The sequence below is a fragment of the Loxodonta africana genome, chromosome 17 (assembly GCF_030014295.1).
Source record: "Loxodonta africana isolate mLoxAfr1 chromosome 17, mLoxAfr1.hap2, whole genome shotgun sequence".
In the NCBI taxonomy this organism is placed as follows: Eukaryota; Metazoa; Chordata; class Mammalia; order Proboscidea; family Elephantidae; genus Loxodonta; species Loxodonta africana.
Window position 1 is genome coordinate 21,768,021 of NC_087358.1, and position 18,886 is coordinate 21,786,906.

Consider the following 18,886-nt stretch of genomic DNA (forward strand, 5'->3'; position numbering starts at 1 on the left):
TAGGCTGAGTGAAGTAAGTCAGTAACAAAAGGGCAAATACTGTATGACCACACTTATTTAAAAAGACTAGAAAAGGCAAATGTGTGGAGATCAAAGTTTATTGCTGGTTAGCAGGGGTGAGAAAGAGAATGAAAAGGGGAGTCAACGGTGATGGAAAAATACCATTGACTAAGGGTACGGTTGCATAGCTGATTATTGTAATTACTGTCAAACAGTTGTATACCTGGAGGCAGGGCCAAGATGGTGGAATGGTCAGGTGCTTCCTTTGATCCCTCTTACAACAAAGACCAAAAAAAAACAAGCGAATCAATTATGTATGACAATTTAGGAGCCCTGAAGATCAAAGACAAATTTGAGGAGTTAGACTGAATGGCAGGGGGAGGGAGAGACAGTTCAGAAGCAGCAAGGAAGTGCCGGATCTGATCTGACTGGAACACTGCAGGCTGGACAATTTGGTGCATGTGGGTTGAGGCAAGCAGTAGCACTCAGGACACATTTTCCTTGTCGGAAGAAACTGAGTGGCAGAGAGTCTGCGTGACTCTCCAGAGCCAGGGAGGAGTGGTACTGGATCTGCTAAAGTTAAGTGCAAGTGTCTAACCTACTGCATGGGATAAAAATAACCCTTTCCTTCCTGTGAAGTACCTCTCTTCCCCTCACGTATCCCCTCTCTGCTTGCTGCAGCTCCAGCCTGGCAGTATGCAGCAGGTGCCGAATCCCCTAGGCTGGAATTGGGACCCGTCGCACACACGAGCCAGTCTCCCAGCTTTGGGAAGGGTACAAATAAACAAATGAACAAATAGGAAAAAAGAAAGTGCCAGCTTCCTCAAGCCAGGAGCTCAGGGTAGACATCCCCTTTGCCTAGGCCCAGGCATAAGGAGTCTGTGGACTTCAAATCCCTTTCACCCCTGCCTAGGCCTATGTGGGCCCATTCAACAGTGTAGGCCCTCTTTACCATACTACAACGCCATATGTACCTGAAGCCTCTTTTCAACTGCAACAGCTAAGGGGGAGTGGCAGATTCATGATATTTGACATAGCCCTGCCCCTTAAGTAGAGTCCTTACCTACCCACATCAGGGGCCTGAGGACTGGTGGCTCCACCCACTCCTGTAGCCACCGACAACAGGAGTGCAAGAACAAGTGGTACCTCCCAGTCCTCACAGCCAACAACCTTGGATGTCCAAAGTCCTGGCTGCAAAACCCACCCACCTACGTGCTGTAGGGGATAGGGACATGTCTTCCACCTAGGCACTCAGGGGCAGCCACCAACACCCTACCTTGCTCAGCACATAACCACCTACTGCAGCCAGATATCTGCACCTACTCCAATCACACCTACATAGCCCTGCCTATAAAGAGCAATGATGAATCCATGAAACATCTCACGACATGGATGAATCTGTAAGGCATTATGCTGCGTGAAATGAGTCAGTCCCAAAAGGGCATTGTATGAGACCACTATTAAAAGAACTCAAGAAAAGTTTTAAACACAGAAGAAAGCATTGTTTCATGGTTATGAGGGCGGGGAGGGAGGGAGAGCAGAATTCACTAACTAGATGCTAGATGAGAATCACTTTAGGTGAAGGGAAGGATACACACAATACAGGGGAAGTCAACACAACTGGACTAAACCAAAAGCTAAGAAGTTTTCTGAATACAACCAAACACTTTGAGGGACAGAGAAGCAGGGGCTGGGACCATGGTTTTAGGGGACACCTAGGTCAATTCGTATAACAAAGTTTATTAAGAAAATGTTCTGCATCCCACTTTGATGGATGGCCTCTGGGATCTTAAAAGCATGTGAGCGGCCATCTAAGATGTATCAATTGGTCCCAACCCACTTAGAACAAAGAAGAATAAAGAACATCAAAGACACAAGGACAATATTAACCCAAGAGACAAAAGGGCCGCATAAACCAGAGACTCCATCAGCCTGAGACCAGAAGAGCTAGATGGTGCCCAGCTACCACCGATGACCCCCTGACAGGGAACACAAAAAAGAGTCCCTGAAGGAGTATAACTCAAATTCATGTAAAAAGACCAGACTTAATGGTCTGACTTAGACTGGAGGAAGCCCTGAAGCCATGGCCATCGGATGCTCTGTTAACCAAGAAGTAAAACCATGCCCGAAGCCCACTCTTCAGACAAAGATTAGACTGGACTATAAAAGATAAAATAATACTTGTGAAGAGTGTGTTTCTTAGTTCAAGCAGATACAGGAGACCAGATGGGCTTCTCCTGTTGGGAGGCAGGATGAGAAGACAGGAAGGGCCAGGAGCTGGTTGGATAGACATGGGAAACCTGAGGTGGAAAGGAGCAATATGCTGTCACATTATAGGGATTGCAATTAGTGTCAAATAACAATCCATGTATTAATTTTTGGATGAGAAATTAAGTTGAGCTGTAAACCTTCACCCAAAGCACAATTAAAAAAAAAAGTCGTACACCTGTAAAAAGTTGAATTGGCAAAAGTTATTTAATAGATACAACTACAATAACAACAAAAAAGTACCTGCTGAGTCTGCTTATGTAAAACCAAAAACCTCATGGATTTTGTTCCTTGGTTTGAAAGTTTAGGGTAATGATTTCATGGGACATCCCAGTTAACTGGCCTAATAATATGTTTAGTTCTTCTATTCTGCCTCCTAGTACGTTGCATGGTACCTGGTGTCTTAAAAGCTTGCAAGCATCCATCTAAGTCATGACAGTTGGTCTCTATTCACCTGGAGCAACAGAGGAAAAGGGGAAGGAAGTAATAGGAGGAGGATATGGAATGTGTGGCTAATTTCCTCCATGAAAACCTGCCTCCTTTGCCATAAGACGAGAAGAACTAGATAGTGCGCATACACCATTACTGAATATTTTGATCACAGATTCTATAGAAGGACACTGATCAAAAGGGAGAAAATGCAGAACAGAATTTTAAATTCTCGTGGATTCCAGGCTTTCTGAAGTCACGGAGGCTGGATGAACCCCTGAAGCTACTGCCTAGAGATAATCTTTAAACCTTACACCAAAAATATCCCCTGAAGTCTTCTTAAAACAAAATAATAGTTTGACTAAACTAGTAAAAAAGTCTGCCTCGAGTATTATGCTCTTTTAGGAACTATGCATATGGAATCAACAAGATAACAGTAACTCAAATGTTAGATAGGAACCTTAGCAGGCGATGAGTTTATGTTAATGGAAGAGGAATAACAGAAAACACAACTTGAAGAGTGTAATCAATGTCACTGAATTGTACATGTAGAAACTATTGAATTGGTGTATGTTTTGCTGTGTATTTCTCAACATCTACAACATAAGTAAATAATAAAATGACTTATTTTGATTATAAAATACAACACAGATGGTAGCAAAACAATAATAATAGTAAAATAATGAAGACCTTCCCTTCTTTTCCTTTCCTTTTCCCTCCATTCCTCTTCTTTTATCTTCCCTTACTACAGTAAATTTGATACAAGTTTTAGAGATTAAGGAAAAGTCAAGACTAACAACTTTACCTTCCTTCCAGTGCTTAAAGACTGAAAAGAAAGCATATCAAATTTTGCAGTTGCTAATGCCATACAGACAACATCTACAGTGAAAATTATGAAGACCGTGCTATCATAGTTTTACTTGGCCTGAAGTCATGGTCATGGTTGAAATTCGAGGTCAAGTCTAGGCTCAAATCTCGTAGGAGTTGGGTATGTAAAGTACATGAGTAAAGCTGGAGATTGGAGGGCTGTGGCAAACTAGAGACACCAAGCATCATCTAAAGGAGGCAGCTGAAGCTCATCTCCGGCCAGTTGTCGCCAAGAGGGAAGGTGGCCTTTTACAGCAGACTTGCTGTTGCTGCTTTTTTGTTTTGTTTAAAAGAAGACAAATATCCATTTTGTGTAATTTATGATTTTGAAATATTGGCAACTCTGAGGAACAAACAAGAAATACCTTCAGGCTGAGATTTCCTATTTGCTGACCTCTAGTGTAGATCTCACATTTACATTAGTGCAAACTAAGGTTAACTGGGATTGGTGGCTGCAGATTGTGCATAAAAGCCACTAAGTTTTTAACTTATTACAGATTGTATCATTGCATGTATCACACTGGTATCATTGCTAAATCATCTTTGTTGCTACCACTATACTTTAAGCACCTACTGGGTAGACACCATGTCTTAACCATGTTTCTATTATCGTATCTGATATCGTGATATATATAAAAACATTCACCCTAGAGTGCTAACACAGAATAAATCCATAGTGAAGGCCTGAATGTTTCTGGTAGTGTGTGTGAAGCCACTGGGGTTAATTGCGGCCCTTCAGAAACATTAGTGAGAACCTTGGGTCAGTATTACAGGAGAAAAAGAACATAACATGCCATATATGTTTCATGCCACTGGAATTTTGAGGTGGGAGAGTTCTTTGTTGAGGAAGTTGTCTCTCATACTTCAAGCTTCCCTGAACCTGGCCTACTAAATAGTAGTAGAGCATCCTGATTACTGGGACAACAATTTTGTGCTACCTGTTGAGGCTACTGTTGTTATTGTTGTTAGTATCCATCCAGTTGGCTTCTACTCATGGTGACCTGTGTACTATAAAACAAAATGCTGCCGGATCGAATGGCCTCTTCATGATCATTGGTATACTGGAGTCTATTGTTGTAGCCACTGTGTATTTTGAATATCTTCCAACCTAGGGGGCTCAGCTTTCAGCACCATGTCAGGCAATATTCAGCTTGGATTCACAGAGTTTTCCTTGGCTAATTTTTTGAATTAAATTACCAGGACTTTCTTCCTAGTCTGATGAAACCTGTCCACCATGGGTGACCATTCTGGTATTTGGAATATCGATGGTATAGATCCCAGCATCATAGCAAAATGCATGTCATAATAGTACAACAAACTGACACATGGGTAGTGGTAAGACCACTTATAAAAAAGGGGGTTGTAAATAAGAAGCCAGTAGAATAACTAGCAGATATAAAAATGGAGGAAACCCTGGTGGTGTAGTGGTTAAGTGCTACGGCTACTAACCAAGAGGTCAGCAGTTTGAATCCGCCAGACGCTCCTTGGAAACTCTATGGGGCAGTTCTACTCTGTTCTGTAGGGTCGCTATGAGTCGGAATCGACTCGACAGCAGTGGGTTAGTGGGTATAAAAATGGAAATAGAATAAAACTTCCTTTCAAATTTGCCTTTTCAACTGAGCCAAAGACCTAAACTTTGTGAATCCCACTCACATTATATAGAGGTATGAGGCACAGACCTGGTCCAATAAATGTCCATTAAGGTAAGAACAATTGAATATGTAGTCCTTTAGGTAAAGCAGTGTTTTAAATACGCAAAATACCAACTCCAAATGACTTATTCAAATGGCTAAAGAGAGATCAATTTCACAGCAGCCAATATTGTAGAGTTATGAGAAAATTAATTTGGAATAAGAGTAGGTAAGGAATAAATAATCTAGAAAATTGCCTAAAGATGTCCACAGCTTGGCTTATCTCTTCTGGTCATTTATGTTTGAGTTAAAAGGTTATAGGCAGAATCGCAGAGCTAAATAAATTATTCTGTCACAGTGCCAGTCTCATACACCCAACTCCTGATCTCATATCATTTGAATGTCTTAGGATATTTAACCTTAACAGGGTCAAAAATTAACCCTAAAAAACCTCTGATTCTTAAAACTGCTCTTTCCTAAACCTTTCTAATCTGAGTTTCTGTCTGTATCACCCACGTCACTGTCTCTAGTTTCTACAACATCACCTGGCACGTTGTTGTTGCTAGTTGCCTCCAAGTTGATTCTAATTCATGGTGACCATATGTGTATAGAGTAGAACTGTGTTCCATAGGGTTTTAAGGCTGTGAGCTTTCAGAAGCAGATTGCCAGGCTTGTCACTCACACATAACCAAAAGAAAAAAAAGCCAAACCCAATGCCGTCGAGTCGATTCCAACTCATAGTGACCCTATAAGACAGAGTAGAACTGCCCCATAGAGTTTCCAAGGACTGCCTAGTGGATTTGAACTGCTGACCATTTGGTTAGGAGCCATAGCACTTAACCACTATACCACCAGGGTTTCAACTCACAGGGGTAAATAAATATTCCTTGCATGAATTAATGAGTAAAGAAGTGGTAAAATAATCTATCAGTCAGGAAGGTGATGTTCTTTTTTGATTCCTCCTCCCCCCAAACACATTCACTCTTTCATGCCAACCAATTCACCAATAAATTGTGTTTGAAGAAGAGTATGCTAGACCAATGTTTTAATACTGTTTATAAAACAGTAGTATGTTCCCTTCCCTACCCTCTCCTTTCCTCCTTTTCTTTCCCTTCCTTTGCTTTATTTTTCTCTTCATTCATCTTCTTTTATCTTCCCTTGTTTTTGTAGTTAGATGCCTTGAGTTGGTGCTGACCGATAGTGTGACCACCATGTATAACAGAATATAACAATGCCAGTTCTGTGCCATCTTCATAATCATTGGTATGCTTGAGCCCATTGTTGCAGCCACTGTATCAATCTATCTCCTTGAAGGTCTTCCTCTTTTTTGTTGACCTTCTACTTTTTACCAAGCATCAGATAATCTTCCCCCCTTTTTTTTTTTTTAATATCCATAGGTTTTCACTGACAAATTTTTTCAGAAGTAGGTTGCCAGGTCCTTCTTCCTAGTTTGTCTTAGTTTGGAAGTTCTGTTGCAACCTGTCCACCATGGGTGACCCTGCTAGTATTTGAAATATCGGTGGAATAGCTACCAGCATCACATCTTTTTTTCCTCTTTCTGCCCTGCCTCCCTCACAGGAGAGCTGCAGAATATAAAATCAATCAGTTAAAGTCAAGAATTGTCCCCAGAACTTGTGTTGCAGTATCTGAACCATGTTGTTTTAGTGTCATCATCCTTTTTGATGCACAGGACAAAGGTAATGAGGAGATGGCACATTTTGCTTACTCTTTTTACTGCTGTATATGTATATAATTTAGAAATATACATATATGAATATAACTATTCCACTTGTGAAGAATATTGACTATACTATGGACTACCAAAAGAACAAACAAATCTGTCTTGGAAGAACTACAACCAGAATGCTCCTTAGAACCAAGGATGGTGAGACTACAATTCACATACTTTGGACATGTTACCAGGAAGGACGAGTCCCTGGAGAAGGACATCATGCTTGGTAAAGTAGCCCCAGTGCCAAAAACGTACAGGGTCAGTGAAAAAGAGGAAGACTCTCAAAGAGATGGACTGACATAGTGGCTGCAACAATGGGCTCAAGCATAGCAATGATTGTGAGGATTGCACGGGACTGGGCAGTGTTTCATTCTGTTGTACTATGTGTTGGAATGACTCAGTGGCACCTAACAACAACAACAACATTCCCCTGTAGACTTATATATCTTCACCTGAAGGACTATGCAGAACCATCTCCACAATGTAGACTCCTGATTATGCTCTTTTTGATATTAACTAGTTCCTCCAATAGTTGAAGCTTGTAGGAGTCACTCACTTTCTATGTTAAACAAAAAAAATACCCTCTTCCAATAGTTAATATAAAGTTAGTTCATACACACACACACTCTCACACTTTTATCAATACCAAAGTATTTACAAAGCATAGTACAAACATTTTAACAGCCCTTCACATAGCAACCAAAATGATTCTTGTAAAATGGGAATCTAATCAATCCCTTGATTAAAGCCATGCAACTACTTTCCATATACCTGAAAATAAAATGCAAATTCCTTAACATGCCCTGTAAGGCACTGATGATTTCCTATCATTACCATTCCAGCATCATCTCAGACCATTCTCTTCTTTAATGTGTGACAGAAAATCAGTTTGCTTTCAATTCCCGAAGAGGCCTTTGCATTAGCTGTTCCCGTTTTTCTACACTTGGCTGGCTTTTCCTTGTTATTTGTGTTCCATTTAAACTTTTTTTTCTTTTCTTTTTTTCCCTATGACCTTTTGTAGTTGGCTAAGAGCTTGGCTGCTCACCAAAAGGTTGGTGGTTTGAACCCACCCAAAGACATCTTTGAAAAGAAGAACTGAAATTTATTTCCAGAAAATCAGCCATTGAAAATCCTATGGCGCACACTTCTACTCTGACTCACATGGGGTCACTATGAGTCAGAGTTTGACTCGAGGACAACTGTTCATTTTTATTTTTGTTTTGTTTTTTTATGATCTCTCTCTACCTTGATTACTATAAGAATCCTGGCCATCTCCCACCCTGTTAATTGCTATCTCAGCATCCTCAATTTATTATTGTGGCACATATAACAATTTTTAATAGCATAATTACATGTTGAATTATGTGCTTTTTATTTGTCTGCATTCTGAATTGCTTTAAACCTTAAACTTCCTGAGGGAACAGATAATGCCTCTTTCATTGACCAGTTATACCTGATACATAGTAAGCACTTAAATACATCTGTTAAATGAACAAATTCATGGTGTTTCATATTTTGCCATTCCATGTCATCGAGTAATATTTGTCTCTTGTGACATTTGAGCTGTAAAGACAACTACTCTGCTTAAGGAAAGTATAATCCTGAGTAGATCTGGGTACTTTATTTAAATAACTCTCTGTCTGGCATAAATTTTGTTATACTCTTAACTACAGAAAAAATTCCATTCAGACCTCACTGACTTGCAGTAGAGACTTATAACATTGTAACAATCTAATTACGTCCTGTCATTTTAAGAATGTCTTGCCCTAATTTAGAGTCTAGTGTTTCGGTTAATAAAATCAATATTCTTCCAAAATACTCATTATGTAGCAAAAAGTGTTACTTGTACTTTGTATGTATTATTTTATTGACTATGACAATTCATTGTAGTAGGCATTGTCATTTCTATTTTACCAAAGAGAGCATTGAGGCACAGAGAAATAAAAAACTTTCCAAAGAATGAAGACTTGGATACTCTCAGAGCTGGGATTTGAGCCATGTTTGTATGCTACAGGGCTACTTCTGAAACCTTGATAGGAATTTATTATACATTTAGTTTTATTTCCACCTTTAGAGACAGTTTTATAAGCCACTTCAAAACACATGAGCATACTAAAACAAAGACTTCTCAACATTATAGAACTTTTTTAAAACAGCTTCAAAATATAGACCTATTTCATTGCTAGAGGCACTATTCTTGTAAGAAAAAAATGTGATTTTTTAGAAGTTGATCTTTTTAAATAAATTAATGGTAGAAAAATATTCTAACAAGTTACTAGAAAAGATGAGGACGAAGGAAGATTATAAAATTGAAAAAACTAAAAACAAGGTGACAAGCATAAAGTACATAGAAAAAAAAAATCCCTCATTGCAGAAGTCACTGAAGGTGTGTTTTATCCGGAAAAAGAATGCCCATGACATAGTTCATTTTTCACTTTGTTTTTGTTTCTGAGTTCAAGGTTAGGGATGTGAAATCCAAACGATTACAAGCCACAGTTCACGTAGCCTACAGAACAAGTACAAACCATTGGCTTAATGCCTTATTTTATTTTTTCTAGTACATCCTGACTTTAAAATGTATGTTCAATAACCAGATTTCAAAAGCAATTGAAAATCATCACTGTGACCTTGTTTATAGTGTTCTTGATGTGTGCAGAATATCAGAGAAGAGCTGCAAATATATTTTAACCCAGTTATGGCTCTCTTCATAATTGTGATTCTCCAAATTCCTTGATTTTATGTAAAAATCTATATAGTTATGGAAAACCAAATACAGTTGTATGATTTAGTTTAAAATAAACTAAAAACTCTCCCTAACATAACAGGCATACACAGGAGACACGGGGCTTTAAAATTTATATGAGTTAGTCCCATCAGCAGATGGCAGAAGAGATGACAACCTCAATGCAAAATAGGAAACTGTTTTTAGTTTTTAAAAAACTTATGCATATTTTTAAGCTTTGGACTTTTTAAAAAGAATTTACATACTAACACACATACAAAAAGAGCATTGGCAGCAAGGCAGAAAAGTCACCAAAAAATTTATATTGACAAATGTAACTAACACAAACAGAGCGTATTTTTCCATTTCATGGAGCCCAAAATCTAGATAATCATTGTATACATGGTTCATCTACAAGTTCAAGGACACTTGAATGATCCTTTTAACTCCATAGACAGGATTATGTTGGCCTTTGCAAGCAGACACACACCCATCAGAGAGTCTGTCTCCAAATGCTTATTCTTACAGTTGGGTAACAATAAGGCGTTGGTAAGAATAAGAAATGATGTTGATTTTAGGCACGCATATCCTGTTAGTAGTGCTCACATCCCTTCTGTTCTGCCTAGAGAACCTGAGTTATTCAATTTATTCTCCGGTGTCCTTTATTTTTCCTTCTCATAATGAAAATATTAAAGGTTGTACTCTATTGGTTTTCATTTGCAAACAAACGAGACAGTGGGCCTCTCTTCAAAAAAAAAAATTTTTTTAATTGAATTATGTGTCTCATAATCTTACAGAGTTTATGTTCACATATTCTCAGTTTAATACCCACTATCACTTCTCTATGAGAGCAGTGGTTGTTCTGTGGTGAACTGCGTGTTGCTATGATGCTAAACAGGTTTCAGCAAACTTTCAGATTAAGACAAACTAGAAAAAAAGTCCTGCCACTCTACTTCCAAAATCAGCCAATGAAAACCCTATAGATCACAATGGTCCATTCTATAACCAATCACAGGGATGGAGCTGAACCAGGCAGTGCTTCATTCTATTGTGAATGGTGTCGCCATGAGTTGGATGTCAACTCATTGGCTGCTAACAACAACAAAAACCACAACCATTCTTCTGATCTTTCCACATCTTCCAGGAGTGAAGAAGTTCTAGGACTGAGGGTGCAAGGCCTACACATCTCCCAGTCTTCCTGCACTCAAACATCACCAGCACTTTTAGCTTGGAGACTACCAGAGCTCATATCTTTTGTTCTTTATTTCAAATTTTTATCAATCACAAGAAGCCTTAGGCTCTCAGGTCAACCCTCATCAAATGCACTCAAATGTCCATGAAGTTCTGCATTCCCGCTTTATGACCCCATCTCCCTTCCTTTCTATATCCTGAAATATTTCCTGTGTGCTCTTGAAACTGCAACATCACCTATAATCTGAACCCATGTTCTGGATGTCCCCTTTGCCTTCTTGCTAAAATGGAAATCAGGCTCTGCTCTGGTGACACAGTTTCCCTTCAGTCCTCAAAACTCTTGACTCCCACACTCTTCAGATGATTGGGCCAAAAGTTGGCATAAATGCCCTTCTTGTTTATATCAGCAGAACATACTACCCAGTAAGCCTTTTTATTATAGTCATCCAATTCTTGTTCAATCAAGATTAATTCTCCTCATTCAGCTCCTAGTTCTCCGTCACTCTAACACTACTCTCATCATAACTCTGGTTATTTCAATGTCCATTTAGATTGTCCTGCTAATATTCTTGCTTCTCCATTCTTTGACCTTATCCCTTTCAATGATCTGATTGTCTACCTTACATTAGCCACTCATTCCCATTATTGTAATACACATTTACAGATTACTGCAACCTTTACATTGCCTCAATTTCAGCATCTCCTATCGTATTTGTTTTATAGGTCTTCCGTAACAAAGTGCCACAAAATGTTGGTGGCTTTAAACGACATAAATTTATTTTCTTACAGTTTTGGCAACTAGTATTCTAAATTCAGAGACTCAGCAAGGCCATGCTGTCTCTGAAGGCTGCAGATGAAATCCTTCCTTAGGGTCCCCAGGTACTGTTAGCCGCAGGTGTTTCTTCTTGTTTCTTGGTTTGTAGATGCATTTTCACATGGCCTTTCTTCCATATGTGTGTTTCTTTGTGTTTTTTCTCCCCTTTTATAATGACAGCACTCAGATTGGGTTAGACCCACCCTACTCCAGTATGACCTCAAATTCACTTAACTGATAACATCTTCGAAGACCCTATTTCTAAACAACATCATGTTCACAGGTAACAGGAGTTAGGATTTCAACACAAATTTGGGGGGACAAAATTCAGTCCATAACATCTGTCTTTCTACTTGTTCTTCAGAGTATCACAATCACAACAATATTTAGATTCTCCCCTCAACAAAAATCTGAAATTCATTTATCTTATTGTCTTTGATTAATTGCACACTTCTTCACATTCACATCTTCATATTTAAGTAGCTTAAAATGTCCGTTATAAAAACCGGTACACAAATAACATTGCAATTTATCGTTTGCATATAGCCTCAAACCAAGTGCCTTCTCTTTTATTCTAGTAGCTTAGTCAAACTCCAATACTGGTTAAATACATGTTTCCAGCTAAACTGAGTCTAAACAGGGATAAAAGACATAGAAGGTTAACTAGTCTTACTTCAAACTCATGCCCTCAAGTGGACCTAAAATGCCACCCAATAATATCAATGGTTAATATTCTATTAATCATTCCATTATTCCAGAAGACTTGTTTATACTTTCTTCAAATTTCCAAAATAATTTTTATATTTTTCATTTCTGTGGGTGACCATGCTCTCTTTTACTGAGTTGTATGCTATTAGAGTTGAGAAAAACATCTACCTGTCTATCAGCCTCATTGCCCATAGTCTCTTCCTACAACTAAACTGATCTCTTCCCGTTTCTACCTAGGGCCATCCTGTCTCATGCATACAACCCATACTCTCTTGCCTATTCAAGATGACTTTGGTTATTCTCTCTCTCTCCATTTCTATATTTATCTCTCCCTTTCGTTCTCAATGTTTTTTTCTCTTTCCCCCTAAGCATCTTTCCATTCTATTGTATCATTTCTTCAACATTCAAATTGAAATTTTTTTATGTTTAAAAAAAAAGAAAACTCTCAATAATAACTTCCATAATGCTAAATTTAAAGCCCTCATCTTCATTTGGATTATATTTTTAAAATAAGACAATGTGATTTTCCTGAGAAAATTTTATCTGTGATGCCAGTAAAATGGAGAGAATAAAATTGCTCTTACTTCATAATGTGCATCTCTGGGAAAATCTGTAGAGTCAAGAAAAGAAACTGAAAAATTAGTAAGGTTAAAACTAGAGGTAGCATGACCTTCTGATCCCAACATACATAGAAATAGTAATTTTGAAAGAGAGGGAGAGAGAGAAAAAGAGGAAGGGAGGAAGGATGGAGAGAGATGAAAGAAAGGAAGAAAACTGAAGAAAGATGGCTAGGGCACCTTCTAATCTATTTTACAACACAAATTAGAAACCTACTCTTACCATAATTCAGGTTTTTTGGTGATAGGGAAGATGGGCTTTTATCCTATTTATCGAAGTGTACATCTTCATTTTTTTTCAATCAGTGGTTGTTATATAACATCAACAACATAACAAGGTGTTCACAAACCCCAGCTGGCCACCCTTAAACAGCCACATAAATGCATGGCATAAACGAGGGGAGCTAAAGCAAGAGATGTGGATCACTGAAACAATTTCTTAGTTACCAGGCATGCACAATTTGATTATTTTGTTTAATCTTCAGCATGAATAGAGTAGCAAGACCTAGGTGATATACAGTAAATTAGAAAACAACTAGAACAAAGTAAGGAGAGAAAAAGAAAATTTAATCAGCTAAGATAAATATATTAACACCACAAATTATATTTTTGTGTAGCTTATTTGTGATCAATTTATATTATTAACTAGTTCCTGTCTTGCTTCTTTCTTATAACTAACTTTAATCTCTTCTAAGAAAACTTTTGGTTCTGAGAAAAAAATGGTAGTTTATAGGCTTTGGCCCATTTAAAAAAAAAATGGAACATTCTTATTTAAGTTCTAATAAAACTTTTGTTTTTAATCATGTAGAAAATAACTGTGTTCATACGCTGCAGGTATGTATTGCATAAAATGCAATACCTGTATTTTGCCCATTATTAATTTCCTTTAGTCAAGTAAAGTACAAAAATAGAAGAAAAAATGTTAGTGATTATGTTGCATGATTCATTCCTCATTTAGGAATGATCAAAAACAGAGTCAAAAATATTTGAAAAGCCTAATTTATATAAACAATTCTAATAAATTTTATTTCTCACATTTATCAACTATTGAGTATGTATTAAGTTTTCCACATATAGAAATGCATTTTGAACACTTCGGGCAATTATCACTGTCTTTCAGAATAATAAAAATATATATTAAACATCTCACTGGGAAATGAAGAATATAAAAGTTATAAAAATCAGTAAATTCAGACAAAATATATTTTTTGATATTTTCTCAGCTTTCTTTCATATATAATATCAGAAAACTCTAGATATCAGTGATCTTTAATTTTAGTGAAAGCTGTCATGGATGAAATAGTGTCCCCTCAAAATATATGTCAGCTTGGCTAGGCTATGATTCCCAGTATTATGTGGTTGTCCCCCATTTTGTGATCTGATGTAATTTTTTCCATCTGTTGTAAATTCTACAGTCTACCTATGGTTAATGAGGCAAGATTGGGTTATGTTGAAGAGGATTAGAGAGGGATATAACACCTTTACTCAGGTCACAGCCCTGATCCGATGTCTGGAAAGTTCTCCTGGGGTGTGGCCTGCATCACATTTTATTTTCCAAGAGATAAAAGGAGCAAGAAGCAAGCAGAGAGATAAGGACGTCATTACTACCAAGCAAGAAGAGCCAGTAGCGAAGCACATCTTTTGGACTTGAGGTCCCTGCACTGAGAAGATCTTATACCAGGGAAGATTGATGACAACAAGGACCATCCACCAGAGACCACAGAGAGAGAACACTTTTCCCTGGAGCTGGTACCCTGAATTTGGACTAGCCTCCTAAACTGTGAGAGAATAAACCTCTGTTTGTTAAAATGGTATTTCTGTTATAGCAGCACTAGATAACTAATTTGAAAGCATTTCTAAATCTTGCTAAAAAGAGTTTATTTGCTGATGCTTGGAAATTTAATAATAACTCCTTACAATATACTCAGTTATAATATTCCTATAATGTGCTGTGAAAATTGGAACATACCACTTTTTTAGATCTTGCTAACTCCGGTTCATACAATGTGACATTTGCAGGACAGTTAATTTATCCAGAAAATCTCATGATATTCTCCACACTCAGAAAGCTTTACTATTTAGTAATTAAAAAGAAAAAAAAAATTGAAGAGATAGGAGTGTTGTGGATGTAGAATGTGGTAAATATTAAATTGTTTTATGAACTATAAAGTAATCCACTCTAGAAAGCTGATATATCAGTTTCCAGATCAACAAAGTGCAAACAAGTACAATAACATGCTAGATATCAACTTAGCATAGTATTTTTTATGAAGCTGTGACAAAGCTTTAATAGTGAAATCTAACCTATTAATTGTATATGCTTCCTTGAATAGTGCTCTGAATAAAATTTTGCTATAGGTAATAATTATATCATATTAAAAAAGCTACATATGAAATATCTGGCTGCAATTTTTACTCTTACTAGAGTAAAATACAGTAATTTCTCATTTGTGGAAACATCAAGTAGCATTTTCCAAATATTTAACATTTTATATGCAGCAATTACAAGTTGTGCTTTTGAATTAAACATTTAAGAAGATTGTATATATATGTTATATGTAACTTATGATATAAAAATATGTAATAAAATTATATAAGATTCTGTAGAGCATCAATAATAGAAAAAATGTACCTACCAATGATAAAATAAAACTATATATTATAACATTACATAATTGCTTGCTTACATACTTAGAATTTGACTATCCTAAAAAAAAATTATATTTTTAAATTATTCTTTTAAAATAAAAAACTTTAATCTTGTGAACAAAACTATTGTATATTGAGTTTCATAATATTAATTAATAAGTGATTCTAGTCTGTCTTAGGTTCCCTAGAGAAGCAAAACCATTAGACTTATAAATATATACATATATATAGAGAGAGAGAGAGAGATTTATATCAAGGAAACAGCTCATGTAATTGTAGAGGCTGGAACTATGTCCCAAGTCCAAGGATCAGGATAGGGCTTCTCCTGATTCTCATAGCCACAGGGGCTGGTGAACCCAAGATTGGCAGGTTGGAGGGCAGGGCTCTTGCTTACAGGCTGTGAAGATCATTGGATCACAAAATCAGCACCACAAGACCACATGGCTTCTTCTGATTCATGTAGCTGCAGGGGCTGGTGAACCCAAGATCAGCAGGTAAGTTACTAGCTTAAGTCCCAAGAACCAGAAGTCAGACGAAGAGGCAGCTGCAGGATCCAGAACAAGCCAAAAGCCTTGGCAAGGCAAGCAGGAAGGAAGTAGGCATTGGAGGGCAGAGAGATGAAGGTTGAGGGAGTGGTAAGCTGCCACAGGCCCCATGCCAACTGTAGCACTCAGCAGCTTCCACATGAGGGTGATCACATATCAGATTTTAACGGGGAAGTGATCACAACATTATACAACTGCCAAAACACTGAGAATCAGCCAACTTGACACACAGCTTTAACTATCTGTCTTAGTCATCTAGTGCTGCCATAACAGGGATACCACAAGTGGATGGGTTTAACAAAGAGAAATTTATTCCTTCATGATAAAGTAGGTAAAAGTACAAATTCAAGACATCAGCTCCAGGGGAAGCCTTTCTCTCTCTGTCGGCTCTGGAAGAAGGTCCTTGACCTCAATCTTCCCATGGTTGAGGAGGTTCTCAGGCACAGGGACCCCAGGTCTAATGGACACACTCTGCTCCTGGTGCTGCTTTCTTGGTGGTATGAGGTCCCCAACTCTTTGCTTATTTCCCTTTCCTTTTATCTCTTGAGAGATAAAAGGTGGTGCAAGCCACACCCCAGGGAAGCTCCCTTTACCTTGGATCAGGGAGGTGACCTGAGTAAGGGTGCTGTTACAATCCCACCCTGATCCTCTCAACATAAATTACAATCACAAAATGGAGGACAAACATAGGATACTGGGAATCATGGACTAACCAAGTTGATGCACACATTTTTGGGGGACATAATTCAACCCATGACACCATCACACAGGCTCTCTAAAAAGTAGTTGAAAAAGTGCCCTTCAATTGCTTATAAAATAGACATATTGTGTGTGCTGAGTGCTTTGGAAAAAAAAAATTATATGTTAATCAAATAAAAAAAAATCCTATAAACAATATTGATGCAAACCACACAATGAATGGAATATGTCAAGTCGATAATTCAGTTTGCCTATTCGACCATAATAATCACCATGTAGCATAATAAGTTCTGTAATCTCTATAACTCATATCATCTTGGTGCACAGAATTTTTTTTTTTTTTTAATAATTAGGAGCCTTTGCATGATTCGGTTCATGCAATTTATGCAGAAGGAAGGATATTATATTGATGGCAACTCAAAAAAGAAAAAAAATCCAGAAAGGGAATACTAGTGTTTTCTTTGTACATCAGGATGGATGATTTAATGGCTAAAATTCCAACAGGACCACCTCACAGGAGGAAAAAGAAAAAAATCTTGAAAGGGGAAAAATAATGATTTCCAAGAAGTATCTTGCATTGACAATGTTCAATGGTTAGGAGTGTTAGTATCTGTAAAACAATAGGGCCTTAAGAACGGTGTAAAGAGGAGACAGAATGAGGAAAGTGCAAGAGAAAGAGGAGAGTGAGGAAGCAGTGGGGAGAGACAGCAAATCCAAGGAATGAAGACACTCTAGCAGCGGCAGAGTGAGAAAGGGGCACAATGAAGAAATATTTTAAGAGGAATATTTTTAGTTCTCACAGGAGGTTTCCTTAAACAACAACAACAACACTAATTTTGGTGCTTTTCAAAGATTGTATCATTGAATTTGTATTCTTTTACTGTGACGCTGACCTAGGAAAATTCCATTTGTGCATAACATGTTTGTGGCCTTTTGGGTAATTTTGAATTTGAAGTGCAATGCAAAGGTGCACCTCAGATTAAATTGTACCCCCACTTGAAGATATCATCTCCCTGAGTATATTATTATATTATTATTAGACTTCTGACTTAAAGCAATGCCGTATGTCAGGCTGATTCTTTAAAACAATGGGAAAACAGTAAGATACAATTGCAATTTGTGGTATAATATGATATTTGAGACTGGATATGCTAGACTGAGAATCAAAATTTGTAGTGGTAGAAACGTTTACTAAATTGAAGAAGTGGAATTAAAAAAAAAAGTCAGCATAAAGTTGCAATCTGCAAATTTATTTTAACCTACTTTCCATAAATAACTATTGTGTTAAGAAATTTGAGTTCTTTCCAGACAGAGAAAGTTGAAATTTTTCCAAGTTTATGCTGTATTCTACTTGGAATTAATTCCTCTGTAGAATTAGATTCTGCTGTGGGATTGAAATCTAACATGACTGATAAATACTGGCATTGGCCGCTTGTCATTAGAAACTGGAAAAATTAACGAGAAGGCTGGAACACTGTGTCTAGGAAGAGGAGAGGAAATGGCCATGTAGGGATGCCCAGCCAGTTTTGGATGACACATTATGACAAGTTGATTAGATATGTCATGCCACGCATACCCACAGACTCTGATGGGTTTGTATCCTATTTTTTTGACCTGAAGAACAAACATGATTTAAATTTTCTCAGGACTCCATTTATAGATGTTTTCCTGGAAGAGAAAAAAAGCGGTAGACGATGCCCCAGCTTTGATCACTAATAGTTACCGAGATACTATGTGAAAGTAATGGAGAATATGCAAAACAATTCCCAGAGATCAATTCACAGGCTGATAAAAAAAGAACTGACGCCCCATCTCTTTCCAAAGCCACTGATTTCTCTTCTTCAGTAGGCATCTAAGAGAAGGTCAGCAGGTTTTTCTGCAAAGGGCCACATAGTAAATATTGAGGTTACACAGATCATATGGTCACTGTTTGAGCTACTCAACTTCATCACTGTAGCATGAAAGCAGCCATAAACAGTATAAAAACAAATAGGCGTAAATGTGTTCCGATTTT